The 18,127-nt window shown below is 31.7% G+C and overlaps 1 long non-coding RNA gene and 1 pseudogene across 1 annotated transcript; one reads left to right on the top strand and one right to left on the bottom strand.

The window, feature by feature from the left end:
* Nucleotides 1-1,067: 1,067 nt before the first annotated feature.
* On the bottom strand, nucleotides 1,068-3,840 carry LOC107877799. Its single transcript, XR_001676534.2, has 2 exons — nucleotides 3,123-3,840; nucleotides 1,068-1,504 (listed from the first exon to the last, which is right to left on the bottom strand). It is a non-coding gene; the product is annotated as an uncharacterized LOC107877799 (long non-coding RNA).
* A 6,230-nt stretch (nucleotides 3,841-10,070) lies between these two features.
* Nucleotides 10,071-13,593, top strand: LOC107876437 (annotated as a pseudogene).
* The last annotated feature ends 4,534 nt before the right edge of the window (nucleotides 13,594-18,127 follow it).

An 18,127-nucleotide genomic window follows, 5' to 3' on the forward strand; every position in this document is an offset into this window, starting at 1 on the left:
ATATGTTCTATAAATTAGTATGTAATTATATATATATACATATTGTTGTATATATATATGTATATTGTAGTATATATTTTATTTAAAGCAATACATATATATTGAATGGTACGTATATATGTGTATATATCTTCTATAAGCGAATATATTTAAAGTATAAATGTGTATATGTTTTATAAATTAGTATATAACTATATATATATACATATATATATATATATATATATATATATATTGTACTATTGTAGATTTGTAGTATATGTTTTATTTAAAGTAGTACATATATCCATATATAATTATATATTGAATGATACGTATATATGTGTTATTGTTTATATATATTTTAGAAAATATATATTATATAATTGTAGTGTATATAGTGTATATAATTATAGTGTATGTAGTGTATATTGAATTTTTCATTTTTTTTAAACGGATTTGACCGATTTTTAACCAGGTTTGACCAAGTTTATATAGATTTAACCGAGTTGGGTTAAGTGGGCCGATTTAGGGTTGTTTTCAACATTTTTACTGTTGAACCCAAAATCGACGCGGCCCACCTAACCCAACCCAAACCGAGATCGACCCACAAACCGATTAAACTAAACGGGCCGATTCCGATTTGGCCCAACCCAACCCACTTGACACCTTTACTTTAATACATCCTATTTGTTTTGCAAAAATTTTGACTTTCAAAGTCGCCATTTCTGGTTTGCGAAAATTTTGACTTTCAGAGTCGCCATTTAATTTATTTAAGAAAATTAAGAAAACCTTTAAATGATTCAAACAAAAAATTCATTTAAGTTTAGAGATTCTAGGTAAGCAATTCCTATTAACATTTTAGGAAGGTTTTTAAAACACCTAAAATGTCCACTAATTTGTGGTTATCCAGACTGTTTGAAAAATAACTTTCTTTTGACTAATTTCTAAAAGAAAATGTTGGGTGTTGAAAGAAGTTAATTATGGAGTATTTTGAAAGTTTTTGCAAAATCAATTTTCTTAGCAACTTAAGTAGGGGTTTAACTAGGTTCGCAAGAATACAAAGCAAACAACATAGAAAAAGGGAAAGAGGGAAAGAAATAAATGATTTGGGCTCGAGAAATAAATGATTTGGGCTCTCAAGCCCAAATCCATCACCCTGTCCTAGTCTAATTAGACTTCTAACCCAATTTCACCTGTCCTAAACTATTCTTCGAACCTTTGGTTCGAGTTTCGCTTCACCTCTCTTAAATAGAACTTTGGCTTCGAGGCCAAATAAATGAATAAATAAAATAAAAAAAATAAATAGATAACTAAAAAAGACAACAATAAGAAATAAAAAAATGAGACTTTCAAGTCTCTTAGCCACTTCAAAAATGGGATTTTAACCCATTTTCCTTCTTCCGACTTCTCGTATCCATATGCCATGAAATTGTTTCTTTAGGGCCTTCGAAATCGACTCATGAGGGATGGGCCTCAATGACCCACATTGATAATGCAACAATGGGAATAGTGTCCATTTGTACTAGAATGTATCCACATACAAAAGAAAAGTAAAAGTAATTAATACATGTTTATACATTAATGCCAAACATACAAGCAATGACATGAAAAGTGAACATTTTTGGGCAAAATGAAAACAATATCATCAAAATTCATATAAAAGATATTACCTCGGCTTACTAATTCGTTCTATTCGTGGAGGTATCACATTAGATTCCATCAACCAAGAAAATTATACATATTTACCAAAGAAATCGATGAGGAAAAACGTAGATTATTAGCAACAAAATAGTCATTCAATAATTTCGCTACTTCATTTAAGTAAGTTAGAATCCTTTAGGATTTCCAAAAGATTCATACAATCATAGAGGTTAATTGTCCGGCCAAAGATAAGTCATGACATGAGTATTTTTCATACATGAGTTAGAATATATTTATTTCTTTTAATCCAGAGAACTACCACAGATGCTTCTTGTGGATACAAAGTATAAAGAAACAAACATGTTTCTATATATTCAACCATGTTTAATTATGAAAAGTATCAGGCAGATTTTAAAGCATTGTTTAGTGAAACTATAACATAACAAACAAATGTAATGAACCTATCACATAAACTTGGAAAAGTTTCAATGAGAAAACACATTAAAGGTTTGCGGGAAAACCATGCCAAAGGTGAAATCTTTAGGAAGAATAGTTCCTTTCAAAGCATAAAAAAAGTCGTAAAGAACCAAAATGTTTTTTCCTAAAATTTCATCAAAATAGACTAACATCATTCAACCTTGATCGTGCATATAATCAAATTAACCTTTTAGATATTGTTTGGCTCAAACATAAAATAACCACGTCGATTTAAAAAAGCCATCTTACGTATTCAAACACGACTATTACACATATGCATGAAACCTGTCAAGACAGATTTAAACAAGCACAAACACGGCAATTACACATATGCAGGAAGCATATCAAAATAGATTTAAACGAGCACAAACACAAAAATAACACAGACGCAGGAAACATGTCACACCAGATTTAAACAAACACAGATTATCATCTAGTCCAGAATTTTCATCTATTAGACAGAAAATCGAAGGGGTATTGTCGTTTAAAATGGAATCAATCATAACATTAAACTAAGTCCGGTTAACACACATATTAACGAGTCGCAATGCTTTAGAGTATAACAATATCAAACAAACAGTGATTTGGAACTACAACAACACCATGGATGGACAGTAGGCATAAACGAACAAGAATAATTACTAAGACGACCATTACAGCGAGATATAAATTCAACCAGCCATATAATAATAAGACGACCATTACAGCGAGATATAAATTCAACCAGCCATATAATAATGAACCTTATACACTAATCTTACTGCCATCAACACTTCTACAGAGAGCCATCCCAGCAAACAAGATATCGAAACAACTACAGAATAGCGAGATAAGCAGAGATAATCGGAACTAAATGCAACAGAATGTTAAAATAAAAGCAGAGATAATCGGGAGCCATCCCAGCAAACAAGATATCGAAACAACTACAGAATAGCGAGATAAGCAGAGATAATCGGAACTAAATGCAACAGAATGTTAAGATAAAGCAGAGATAATCGAAACTAAATGCAACAGAATGTTACCTATTTTGGAGCGGCAAAATGGGACTCGAGTCTTCACTGAAATCCTGACCACCACTGAAAGGAGCTTCACAGCGACTCCAAGAGCGTCCAATAGTCTACTGCTTTTCGCGAGGAAAATTTTTACTAAAAAATAGAACACTCTTTGCTTGAAAGGATATCTTTTCCCCCTTCCAAGACTTGCTTCAATTTGCTCCATCTATTTATAGGGAAACCAAATAGGAGGGATTTCACCTTTCACCGATGTGGGACAAAGGAAAATCGAAGGGTAATTTTAGAATCTTATTAGAAGGGTAAAATTTTCAAATTTTGAATAATGAGATAAGGATGAGTTGTAATCGTACTATACAAGTACGAATTTGAATGTTGGTGGCTGTTGTTGTTTATGCGGGTCGATGGGGTTGAGTTCGGGTTCATTGATTTGGCCATAATCGGGTTGTCAGGTTGTTGTTGTCGGCTACTGTTGACGTTTTTGGTTGCTCGCTGGTGGGAGCCGCTCGGGTCGGGTCGAAGTGTTGCCAGTTCTTCGAGTTGTCATTGATGGGTCGGGTTCAGTTTTGGTTGACGGTGGTATCGTTGGTTGATGGTTTTGGCTGTAGGTTGTATGCTGAACTTGAAGGTGTTTATGCGTATGTTGCTGGTGTACGCTAAAGGGTAAAAGGATAGAGGAAACGGGCCGGGTCGGAGCTGGTGATTTGGAGCTGAAATTGTTATCATTTGGGCTGGTTTGGTTATTTTTATGGAAAAGGTAGATTATGTGTTTAAATTTTAGGGGTTATTTAAAATATAACCCTCAATTAAAATTTAGAACTTAGTCATATTTTATTAATATTTTGATTGAATTAAAATTAAATTGGTCCACTGTATAGTAAATATGATCAATTTGATTTTAATTGTGGTCAAAATTTAATAAATTGACTAAATTAAATCGAAATTCGATATGAATTAATATCTTGTTTAATCTCGAGCTTCTTGATTTAATAAAAATTCAATAAATATTTTTCCAAATAAATTATTCTTAAGAAAAAACTACATTTAAATCAAGATTTTAATCATTTGAATTTATTTTTCAAGATAAGCCTTGGTTAAAATCTAATATTTTGTAAAATAAATATTTAAGTACCACAATTATAAAATTTTCGTATAATTGAATACGATAATATATAATCGCTACTTAAAATGATAAATTTACCCAAATAAATACTTTAAAAAACTTTTATTCAGATAAAATAAATATTATAATTTTATTCAAAAATCGAAGAAACTCAAACTTAATCTTAGTCGTGGAGGGTAAAAATTAGTGTCAACACTATTGAATATCATTGAAACTGTTTTTGCTGTCCACCTCAACAAGGTACTCACAACTACATTTTGCATGTTTTGAATTGGATTTGTAACCTTAAACCATTGTTGCTCTCAAAATCTAATATGTTTGACTGACACTATGGCATTTCGTTACACTGTTAACAATTACAACACATTTCAAGGGGATGTGAACATCCCAAGTAAATAATTGTGTTGTTCTAATTTTCTTGGTTTCGGTGAATCAGTAGAAGATGAGACTAACAAACTATCTATTAGGTAGATTTGATTCAAAAAGAAATCTAGGTGATTTGTGAAGATATAATTTTAAGCCTTTACATAAATCTTGCCAGAAATCTATTTGTATGGTCTGACATGTGTGGATTCCAGAATTATATTTCTAAAAACAAATCAGACCTTATCGATTCACTGAATACAGGTTATTCGGGCTGGAGGATGTTCGGGGGTAAATGTCTGTATGGACTAATACCAAAATCAAGTTGAGGTATATATGTCACATGTTGGGAGTAAAAAAAATGAAATTTTGCTACTACTTTTTAATTCTAACTTTTTACATGATTAATTGACCACAAGATTAAAATGCATCTTGGTACATTTTAAGTATCTTTAGTTTATGATAAGAAGATTCTGTTCAACTTACTTTGTTAACCTCTATTCAAATCAAAAGAAGACGAACAAATTAAAACGAAGGAAGTAATTTGTTTCTTGTGTGAATTCTGAACTGATATATTACCAATTCTCTATCTCAATCATCATACTGATGATAAAAAAAAAATTAGTTAATCGAATTGGTTGTAAAAGACAATACATAAGGTACAAGGTCAAAACTGTCCGTAGGGTTCAACTGACTGGTTGTCATTGACTTGTTAAATATGTGTGTTTCTGTGTTTGTGTCTGTACTAATGTATATAATTACCTTGCCAAATATATGCCGTGATAGCGTAGAAGTAATTCAAGAGCTGACCTGGATTTGTGAGAGATCATTCTCAGCCTGTATATATCCCCTTGCCAATGTCTTTTTCTGTTTCAAACGTATACCATCTTTTTGAAAGATGTTTCAATCTTCTTATGTTGTTGTATAGAAATATTTTAAATACTGTTCTTGACACTAAAAACACACATTATTTTGATATTTTGGGTTCTTTATGTTTGTATGTATAGCCTTCATATTTTGCTGTTACACTGATTCTTGCTGCCCTAACTTGGGAAATCCTATTTCTGCTTGTGCAAAACTGGGTATTACCTGCAATAGCAATAAAAAATTGAAGGAATGTGTCTCCTTAACTACCTTTGGCAAATAACTTATTTTAATAACTTAACTTGGTTAGTAATATGCTATTAGAAAGTTATAAATTTCCCTTGCCGATTGAAATTGTCTCGGAAGGTCATGTTAACAGTAGTTGAGAAAAGAAACAAATAAATATTCTTTCTTTTACCTTGCTTTTGCACAGTTTTTGTTAAATTCAGAAGGTCTGTTTAAATCTTATATGTGAGACTTAATCTGAAATAATTCTATTAAGCGTGAGTTAAAGTAGCTTGTCAAATCTTTTATATTATGAGATTGAAACTTGAATGATAATGTAACAAGTTTATAAGTAAATTAGAAGTTTCTGATTTTGCTGATTTGCTTACATAGAGAAAGTCAGCTGAAAACCATAGTTGCTCAAGCCTGTCAGATTTCTGGTGGTGATGTCGGCACTATAATGAATTTTCCCACATTGCAACACCAGATACAAGGAGTAATAGATGGATTTGAGCAATTGCGGCCAAGACTTCTACTTTCTAAGTCTTCTGCAACTCTTTTCCGTATCCAACGCATACGAGAAGCTTTAATGCTCCGGAAAGTCCCATTGCTGCTACATTTTATCGCCAACCGAGGCATAAAAATAAGCTTTGCGATTAATAGTATGGAGCTTCACCTAAAAAGTTGTCACATTTAAATTAACACAGACTCGAGTTTACAAATAAAATAAAAAATTACTCTAAGAGAAAGTGAATCAGCTGTTATTACTTTTGGTCCTTGTGTTCATGGTTTTGTTTGTCACCCAAGAATTTCATTTTGGGAATATATATTTCCTTAATTACTATATTACTGTTGAATCAGATTTTGTTTCTCTTTGTTCTTCGATTATTTAAACTTAAATTGTTGCTTTCTCACTTCTTTGTAGAATGCGTGACGCTCTTATACTGACGATGAGAATCTTCTAAAATAAGGTAACTTTTTCTTTATAATATTATGAAATATGGAGTTTGAAACAGCTATTTCTTGGTTTGGTTTACTAATCATTTTGCACGTCAAATAGTCTTCTCCTCGGCTAAGAACCAACAGAAATAGGCATAACATGATGGTACTTGGGTGTGATTCTATTTGAATTTATTACTTGGGTGTGATTCTATTTGGATTTATATTCTTGCTAAACATGTTGCTTCTGTGCTCTCTGTTTTGTGTTAGGACTCCACAATTGCATCTTTCTATTTTTAGAAGAAAGCATCTCTTTCTTTTTGCTTGAGGCCAGTAGTTTACAAAATTAGTATTCATTAGGCATATTCCTTGTATTAAAGATGACGCATTCTCAATTTTTTCATCCTCTCAATTCTATACTATGGCTTTTATTTCTTAAAAAAATCTTAACAATAGAATAAAATATCTATCTGTTATTTTTTCCTTTCTGCTATTGTATGCTAGACAATCTATGCAGACGAGAGAATTGGATTGTTTCTTTATACGACTAAACTGGTGAATTCTCCAAAAATAAAATTATCAAATGTTTCATTCCTATTCTTTCATTTCCACATAGAAACTTTCTTTTAAAACACTAACACTTAACAATTTTATGCAACAGATTTTCGCATCTCAACACTCAAGCTAAAGATGCATCATATTTTGTCAGCTATTTAAATAAAAATGTACATAATGCCTTATAAAATTTGTCTTCTTAATAAACACCACAAAGTAAATAGTTTGTTTTATATATATTTATGCATTTTAACTAATTATTTTGGGGCAAAATTCAGAAATAACATACTTATCCCCTTAATTATGAATTTCTTAGCAACAGTTTCATAATTTCATAATATAGCAAGTTGTATTTTATATTTTTACAAACTGTTGCTACAAAAATACAAATACATATGATTTTTATTACCCTTATGATCGATATGTATTTTATATTTTTGCAAACTGTTGCTACAAAAATACAAATACATACAAATACATATGCTACAAAATGTAATTTGATAAAAGCGTTGTTATTTTTTGTAATTTAATACTTAAGTATGCTACTTTATATATTTTTTCCATTACTTTTTTATGTGCCGCATATTGGGTCCGAGCTAACACGGGCCTCGACCCCCCTAGTGTATATATATATATATATATATATGTACGTATATATGTATGTATATACGTACGTATGTATGTAATGCGTACATAAATATATATACGTACATATGTATATATACGTATACGTACATATGTATAAATATATGTATGTATGTATATATATACGTATATGTACGTATATATGTATGTATGTATGTATGTATGTATATATATATGTATGTATATACACGTACATATATATATATATATATATAATTAATTAATTAATTAATTAATAAACATATATTTTTAACTAATATTTATACGAAAATAATTTATTCATATTTTTCAAATTAGATTATTTTAATTAAATTAATCATAAAAACTAAAAGTACATGATTTTTAAGAACATCATGTAATGCATATTTGTTAAAAAATTATATTATAAATATAATGTCATAAAATTATTAAATTATTTGATAAAAAGGTATATCTATCAAGTCTAACTAAAAAATGAATGACTTGTAATGTGAAATATCAAGTCAATACTAGTAAAACAATTAAACTGAAACTGAAAATATGACATAAGTTCAAAATTTAAAACAAAAAAGTTTAGCATAATACTCTTTTGTCAAATTTCGACATATCGTACATAAATATGATTCAAAAGAAAAGAAAAACATAAGTATACAACTTTATTGAACAATGAATTTTATTTTAATTTAAGAATTAGAACACTACTAAAACTATGCTTAATGCAAAAAATAAACATAAAATAAATTAAAAAAAAGATAATTCAAATAATTACATGGAATCGCAAGAAGTAAAGATTGTAAAATATGAAGGAAATGAAATATAAATAATATAAAAAATATATTTTTTAAAAATATTAGAAAAATAAAAATAAAAAATTAAAATAATAGGAATAAAAAAACAAATTAAAATAAAAAAAAATTAGAACTTAGCTTGCAATTTCCTGAAATGTAATTACTAGCGATAACTCATTTTCCAATCATACGAGCCCAGCCCTCGAGAATAATGACGTGAGGCTAACGTTTGCATTGACGACATATTGTCTTGTATTTATTAATTTCATTGCATTCATTTACTTATCCTCGATAGAAACTACGGTGGCGTTTACAGAGAACTGCACCTTGGCCTTAATTTACAGATACATCACCCACAGATTTCAGTACTATTGCATGCTCAGTGAATCATTGACACCTGATATCTTTGATTGGGCCTTATATATATGTGGATTGGAGTTCAATTATGTACGTATCATGCATTATGAAGCTCATTTTAAGAAAGAAGTGTTTTCAAATTCAAGGCTCAAAGTTAAGATTTTCGGTAGGAACCTAACCGTATCATTTCACCTACCTATATTGGTATACATCGTTTTAATTGTTTTGAAATTCTAGTGAATGTTTTTTGATTTTCCACCATGCTCGATATCTATTTTAAGGTACGATGAAATTAGAATTTATCAGGTCGAATTTTGAGAATGACACTTTGTATCAAATTTTTTGCAGTAATCCCAATAAACCAAACCCTATAAATGAAAAAACACAATCACTTCGTCACAATTCATATACGTTGATAAACCCGAGCATTCTATTACATCACACTTGGGTTGAAAGCAAGCAAACAAGATTACCTTAGCCTTACCAACAACTAGATGGACTGCCTTTGAGAAACCCCTTGTTATTTTTCGGCAGAACAAGTTGCATATTCGGTCGATTAAAAAAGATTATATTCATTAACTATATCTGCACATATGAACTTATGTAAACCATATCTTAATATGAGCATAAAAAATATACATGTATTTTTTGGTTAATGTTTTGATCGCCACTATTAATATCATTTTCTCTATACCAAAAGAAAAGGTCGTCCAACTTTGTCTCTTCTGGATTCCATTACTATTCTCCAACAAAATAATCCCGTTCTCTTAATTTTTGTAATTGAGCATGAAATTTTAAATATATATAAACTTCAATACATTTCGGTCTAACATATACTGCAATAAATATTTTTCTAGGTATGAAAATATGTCATTTAGAGCAGAATGAAAATTATAAATTAAATTATTTTTAAATATATATATTTTTTTGAATAAATTAAAATGATACGTACATATAGCGGGATACCATTAAATTAGCAAGCAGTTGCATCATTCTCTCGTCATTTTAGCTCATGTAAAACTATCTCATAAAAAAAAATATCTTGGATCTAATTCAAACCGCATCAGTTAGTTTAAAATTGTCCAAATCCATTGTTCGTTAATTCAATCGTGGTGAGACTTAACACATGCATACTTCACTATAAATCTCTATCAAAGGTTTCTTCTTTCTTTCAACCTCCTCATACAATATAGCAGAAACTCCAACAAAAATAGTAGTACATTCACAAAATCCTCATGTAATTCTTCTACCACTCCTGGCATGGGTCACTTAATCCCTCTCGTCGAATTCGCCAATAAACTTATCAGCAACCATCACTTCTCCGTCACTCTCATCCTCCCTACTACTGACGAATCCTTAAAAAACTTCCTCAAAACCGTACCTTCAGAGCTAAATTACCACCTCCTCCCTCCTGTAAACTTCGACAATTTACCTGAAGAAATAAAAACCGAGACACGAATACCCCTTACAGTTATACGTTCTCTCCCTTCTTTTCGCATAGTTTTTAAACATCTAGTCGAAAGTCGAAAGAGAGAAAATTTTTGCGTTGGTTGTTGATCTTTTTGGCACTGATGAATTTGACGTAGCAAATGAATTTAATGTTGCACCATATATTTTTTATCCTACTACTGCTATGTGTTTATCGTTTTTTCTTTATTTTCCTTCACTTGATGCTACTACCCAAGTGTCATGTGAGGATAGAGACTTGAAAGAACGGGTTAGGATTCCGGGTTGTAAGTTGTAACCCTATTGAACCGGCGGAACTTCTCGACCCCGTTCAGGATAGGAAAAATGATGCTTATAAATGGGTACTTCATCATACTAAGAGGTATAAAATGGCGGAAGGAATAGTGGGGAATAGTTTCGAGGATTTGGAACCAGGAGCCATTAAAGCTTTGCATGAGGAAGAACCAGGTAAGTTAATTAAATTTGATAATTTTAATCATTATTCTTAATATTGTATTCGTTATACTTTTTAAAATTTAATTACTCTCTATGATTCATATTATATGATGTTTTTAACTTTTATATTTTGTTCAGAATAAATAATATTTTACATAATAAAAAAGGTAATATTTTTTCTTCTTCATTTATCCTTATTTAGATATATAGATGCGTTTCTACGTGATCAAGAAATTATATTAAAAAAATACCACCCACTAAACTCGATGCGGAATAGGTAAAATTACATAGGAAATATATGAAAATAGGTATAAAACATATAAAAGCACCCACTATAACAAAAATTTTGTTGGATACATTGACATTTGGGTTGATCTTAAGGTGCTTCATTGAGAGGAGGCCTTGAGTTCGAACCTCATTGAGGTGGCCTTGAGTTCGAACTTCATTGAGGTGATTTTTTATTTTTTTCAATTTTAAAATTTTTTAAGCACCCACTATTCTTAAATTCTGGGTCCGCCACCGACTAATACTACTATATAATTAAGAGTAATGCCATAAAAAAAAATTCTCTCCAGTAATGGATGAACTCTTTGAAAGGTGTGCCCAAATTGATAACACCATAAGTTATGAGCAATGGAGCACAAGATTAGTAATCAGCTTCTATGCATGCATGGACAAGTCATTGTCCATCCATAATATTTTATGATTAGTTACCTAAAGGTTTTTAAGTCATCCATCGTCCCTTAAACTTGTTTCGAAATTTTTACTTGAACATCTCAATTAAGGCTATGACCTATCAGACACCTCAAGTGCTTAAGATTGATACATATCAGATACAAAATGCTGATTTAGCAAAAAAAGTGTACATTTTTCTTGAGCGCGTGAATCGAAGAGTAAATAATATTTTACTTTTTTTAATTAAAAATTTATACTTCAATTATTTTATTAATATAATTTTTAATTATCATAATTTCTTTTCTTTTTTTTTTTTAAAAGGCACCCCCAATACATCATCGTCTTCACACCCCACCTCCAGTTCGTCGTCTTCAAACCCCCCGGTCATCATCGTGTTCATACCCCACCCCCCAGTTCGTCGTCTTCAACCACCCCAGCAGAGAATTGTTGCTTCCTTTCAACTAGTTCTGGCTTCAACTTCGGGTCGTCACTCCTTTCCTTTTGGATCTTATATTCAACAACCATTTTCATACCATCTATTGAAATTTGTCTGTTGTGCACCACATCCACCTCTTCCCCTTCTGACAGGTTCTTTAGTATCTTGACTTTAATCCCTTTAGTCGTCTCCTTTTTTGCATTCAAAATTTTTGAGGAGTGCATTTTTCAACGAAACTTGCCAGAAAATTAACTATAAAGTTTCAAGATTGTTCGAATTTACACGTTTATGAGCTTAAATAACTCAAACGCAATGTAAAGTAGCAATTATCTGATTCAACCAACAAAAATTATTCTTGTTCTCTGTTTTTTCTTGCAGAAAATGGAGAAGAAAAGGGCGGACCAATTTTTAATTTTTATTTTTTTAAAAATTTTATAATTACTTTTTAATAATTATTTGGGCCATTAATACCACATAAATTGTTTTTGCCATGTCACTGCAAGTGTGTTATACACACTTTAGAATTTTTGCTAAATATCCGAAAGTGCCTAATAGGAACAATTTTCTATATAGTATAAGTGTTCAATAGGCACCAGTCTTAATTGGAGAGTTTAAGTGAAATTTCGAAATAAGTTTAAGGGACTATCGATGACTTAAGCCTTACCTATAAGGCACACAACCTATAACAACATGTTAAAATACAGTACTCGATAATCTATGTAGGAATTCCTTACATCAGCAGTTACATAAATTAATTATCAAAATTATGCGCTCAGGCCTCAGAGTAATACAGTATATAGTTTTTGTCAAACTTTTAGAAAGGTTTTGTATTCATATATGTTGACTAGAGTTGAACCCATTGAGTATATGTTATGTATGCAAATCATATATGTTGACTAGAGTTGAACCCATTGATTAAATGTTATGTATGACTTTGCACCACAGGCAAGCCTCCTGTTTACGCAGTTGGACCACTTATACATAATGATGGGAGCAATAATGCTAAGGAAATGGAGTGTTTGACATGGCTAGATGAGCAATCATGTAACTCAGTCTTGTACATTTCCTTTGGTAGTGGTGGAACACTCTCACATGAGCAGCTAATTGAACTTCCGATGGGTTTAGAAATGAGTAACCAAAGATTTTTATGGGTTCTTAGATGCCCAAGTGACAATTGCAAATGCCACTTATTTCATTGTCCACATTTCAAGCAATAATAACCCTCTTGATTTTTTACCACAAGGGTTTTTGGAAAGGACAAAAGGGCAAGGTTTGACAATACCTAGTTGGGCCCCCCCAAACATAAATCCTAAGTCATGGGTTAATGTGTTCATTCTTTGTTCCACTTTTTGCTTAGACATTATTCGTGGAACAAAGAATGAACACATTAATGTTAACCGAGGATCTTAAAGTGGCGTTGAGGTTGAAATTTAGTGATCAGAATGGCATCGTGGAGAGAAAGGAAATTACTAAAATAGTGAAAAGATTGATGGAAAGTGAAGAAGCAAAAGTGTTACGCGGTAGAATGAGAGATTTAAAAGATGCAGGAGACAAAGCAGTTGGTGAAGATGGTCTTCCACAAAACCACTAGCTGAATTGGCTTTCAAAATGTGCTCAGTCTTACAAAATTAATTATCTCTCCCTATTTCATTCTATTTAATGTAAAAAGTTTCTTGTTCTAGCTAGGAGCTATTTAGTGATGGTTTAATTAAGTAGGAGTTACCGAAAAATTTCGTAGCTAATTTCATGTTTTTTTAGTAATGATATCGTTATGCATGTTTGAATGTTTTTTATAATTTAAATTTCTTATTTGACCTTTAACAGGGTGATTTTTTATAGTTTCTCACCCGATAAGCACTTTGAGATCTGGTGACTGATTTGAATAAGGGTAGGGAAGTCTCATTTTATGAGTAAAAAACTCCCATGGCCAATTATCATATTTTTTTAAAATGACAATTGACATGATGTGTTTAATATACCACAAGTTCTAATTAGCGCTATCTTTTGTCATGTGGTAATCGGCATAAGACTTTCCTTTTATTCTTAAATTTTTTTTATCAGGAAAATACCATATTGTAATATTGTAAGATGAAAGAAATGAAAGTAATGGATGAAGTAGTTCATTACTATCACATAGATTTGGTGTTCTAATTAGAGTTTTAAATTGGTTGTATTCATAATTTGTCGGTGTTGTAGACATCTGATTTGTGTGTAGACATGAAATATGTAAGAAATAAAAACTTTTGTGATTTTATGGCTACTTGCTAAGTTATTCATATGGAATCGTAGATCATCATTACACATTATCAGACCACTCAGAAATGTGATGAAATGATCATAATTCTTCCACCTTTAGAGGCGGACAACTTCTTGGTAAGAGACATTATTCTTGCATGAGCCTATGTCGGGTTTTAGTGAAAATGTGAATGGAAAATGGAGAAAAGAAAGTGGAGGAAAAGTAAAATGTATGTGTTGATATCAAATTTTTGTTCTCTATTTCGAATTAGTTTTCAAGTTTCTTAATTTTAAATAATTTTAAAATATGTTTTAAGTTATTTTGAAAATAAATGCCAAACCTACCTTTTGAATTTCAGGTGAAATTAATGTATTTTGTGCTTAATTATATAGAATCTCATAGTTCTGACTTAAAGAAAATATTTTAGAATTTATTTTAAGTGAATAGTTTGTTTAAATTTGCAAATACTACTTTTCTTAAAATTGATTGAAAATAAAGAATCGATGACTTAATTAGTTTCTTAATTTTTAAATAAATAATTATATTTTATTAAATATTTATTTTAAAATTATTAAATTTAAGAAGCTCGTTAGATTAATCAAAATTAATTTTATCTCAACTTTGGTCAATTTGTTTAAAATTGCGACTTAACCCAATTAACCTTTTTACTTATTATTACTTGAATTGGGCCAATATCCAAGACGAACTACCAAAATACTCCATCCCACCTCAACATTAAATCGATCTGGTCTATCCCACAAATCTTTTGCCCCTCTCCTTTACAAAACAACAACAATGGCATCAACCAACAACGCAATATCAACAACAGTAAAGCAACGACAACAACACAGTACAACATCAACAATAACGACAACCTATCTCGAACAGCAATACCCACCCATACAAGCATTAATAATGACAAAAAATAAAAAATAGTAATACCCGAATAGCAACAACAAACAAACGATGACAACCTGACTTCAACTCGACAAAACCCAAGATTTTTTCTCTTTCTTGCTCAACTCATCTCATTCTTTCCTTAAATTCGTACAACGACACATGAGAGACATGATTTCTTGTACCCGAGAAGCATTACAAGGTGCTAGAAACTGCAAGGTGTCCTCTCAATAGGATTAGCCCAAAATTTCAGCCTTGAATCACTCGAGTTCGTCCGATTCGACTTGAATTTGTACCAATGTGGCCTCATCCGATGGCCCTATTTGAATTTCAAAGCTTCCCCCTAATTCTAATCCCGCTTCCCTTCCCCCAGCCCGCCAAAAAACCCCATTTCAAAATTCAACTATAAATACCCATTGATGTTGAAAGGGAAGGGGATTATAATTCTTTAGAGAAAAATTAAGGATTCGAAAGAAGCATTCCTCTAATCTTAGGTAATCAAAGAATTCGAGATGAAACATACTTGAAAAATCAGTTCTGTAAAAAAAAGAGTAAAAATTTTGAAGAAGTTATATCGAATTTCGACAAAATTGTTGAATTATGATAAAATTAATTGAAACTCTGGGTGGTCAAAGTCTGTTTGATTGAAGCTCATTGTCTTAATTCCTTCTCAAAAATAGATAGTCTTCATCTTTTACACTTTTCTTCTATAAATTTGGCAATCGTGTGACTGGACTATGTAGTGTTGTTTGATTCAATTGGACGTATTGATCTTGTTTGAAAATATTTCTTTTCTTTAAGGGTATTGGTATTGAGAATTTGACTTTGATCTTGTAGTTCGAATCTCGCTGCTTGATGATATAAATCGGGGTTTTTCTTTATTTTAGTTTCTATTAATGACTTAGACAAATTGACACGACCCGGCCCGAGGCCTTGTCGTAATGGGCATCTCAAGTCCAACCAGGAACAGGGACCACCCTCTATACCCAACCCAATCATCCAACGCATACTCTGAGTTGGATGAATTTCTAACATATAACAAGATAATGTGTAATTGCACAATTCTAGACTCTAGGATAGGTCTATTACCATGACCGGTCCGAGCGAGCCCAACTATCCCAAACCCAATTGATAACCACAACCAAACCAAAGCGATAAGCCAAAACCAAAACAATAACCAAATTAAGTTCTATAATATACCATAAAGAGATGGAACAGTAAGAAATTTAGTCCAACGGTATCAACCCCAATACCAATGCCAATACTAAGGCTGACACCAATACTGATCCCGCCCATACCAACCCATAGTAGTTTCACAAAAGCCTCTAACAAAAAAAAAACAAATATTCGGTTGGGACATGCCCCCAATCATAATCAAAACCAATATCTATAAATAAATTAAACTATGTAAAAACATCCATGAACATGAAATGGAGCCTTTCGAAATATAGAAGTACACCACTTCAATCCAGTAGCTGATCTTGAAATTCGATCACTAAGAAGGAGGAGTAGAATGGTTGGTTCCTAAATCGCGTGGGGATACAGCCACTCGAGGACGGGTTAGTAGGTGAACGCTAGCAAGTGCTCAAGATAAGGGTAAAATAATGCCATCTAGTAAAACCAAGTAAACCAATCATATGCATACAAACCAAATATATATATATAACCATGTCGAGAAAGGAAACCAAGTTTAGCATTCCTTTAAAATCATTAACCTGGGTATGTGTAGCTTAACCGTCCTAGAACCACCCACGGGATATATAGTTCCAGTGTAACCTCTTAAATGGGCCCTGATGTGTGTAGCCGCACGAATTGGAGAAACCATAAGAGTAGGGGATTTCTGAGTACCCTTTGCTCTCTACAATATATTTGTATAGTGTACTTAGAGGATTCCTATGTACCTCATAGTATCATATAAGGTCGCTATGATTAAACCCTCATGTCGACAAACATGAGTTTCCACTGTCCATTCATTAAACTCGCACATTCATGTTAGCTATCACACCCCACCATTATTGCCCAATTAAAATCATTTTCAACCAACCAAACCATTGTTCCATTATTATTAACCATGGCTATGAGTAGTGGTGTCGTCATACCGACTATAGTTTGCAAACAATGTCCTTAGCCAACCTTTTTATGTAAAGGGATTCCTATGTACCCATAGATTACATTATCAAGTTAACTTGAGGGAATACCGTGTACCCCACAAGTGTTCCATTATTAAGTTTGATTGGGGGAATCCCATGTACCCCACAAGTTCTTTATTAACATATTTACTTAAGGGATTCCCTTGTACCCCAAAAGGAAATTCAATTAACCATAACTATGACCACCCTACCCTACTATTTAGCCATTCCAAACCATTTATACCATTTGGGGTTCCATTACCAAATCATACCATGTAATAGTTCCATTAAAAGTCCATTAATATAGTAAAAGCATTATCATTGGCATTTTATCAAACATATTGGAGGCATAGTGTTTCCAAAACCAATTCCAATTACCAATTTATCATTCTCATGTAATCAATTGTCCAAACCATCATTAAAGCATGTGAAAACATAATTAAAACATGAAAAAACCATAACTAATAATTTATAACTAAAACCCCAACATATATTTGAAACCCAAAATCATACAATAGTTATTCCATGAAAACATTATATAAATCATGCCTTTAGTTAGAACTAACAAAGAGGGAGGAGTATCTTGCCTTATATAAAGAAGATGATATAGATAAATCACCCAATCAAGCCCCAAACTGACCTCCTTAGTGAAACCCTAGCCTTCCTTTGCCCAAGAGCCTTAGAGAGAATTGTAGAATGTTTAAGAGAGTTTTTCTAAGTGTTTAATGATAGAATAATAGGGTAAATAACCTCCCAAGTAGTTTAGAAGTTGTGGGGCCTTAAAAGGTTTAATGGGGAAATGTCTAGATTACCCCCACTTAAACTGCATAAAAATCTCGTCATAGAGTTCGACTATACCATACCGGTTGTACCTTCCAATATGAATAGTACCCACCACTCTTAC

The sequence above is a fragment of the Capsicum annuum genome, chromosome 5 (genome assembly GCF_002878395.1).
Source record: "Capsicum annuum cultivar UCD-10X-F1 chromosome 5, UCD10Xv1.1, whole genome shotgun sequence".
Lineage (NCBI taxonomy): Eukaryota > Viridiplantae > Streptophyta > Magnoliopsida > Solanales > Solanaceae > Capsicum > Capsicum annuum.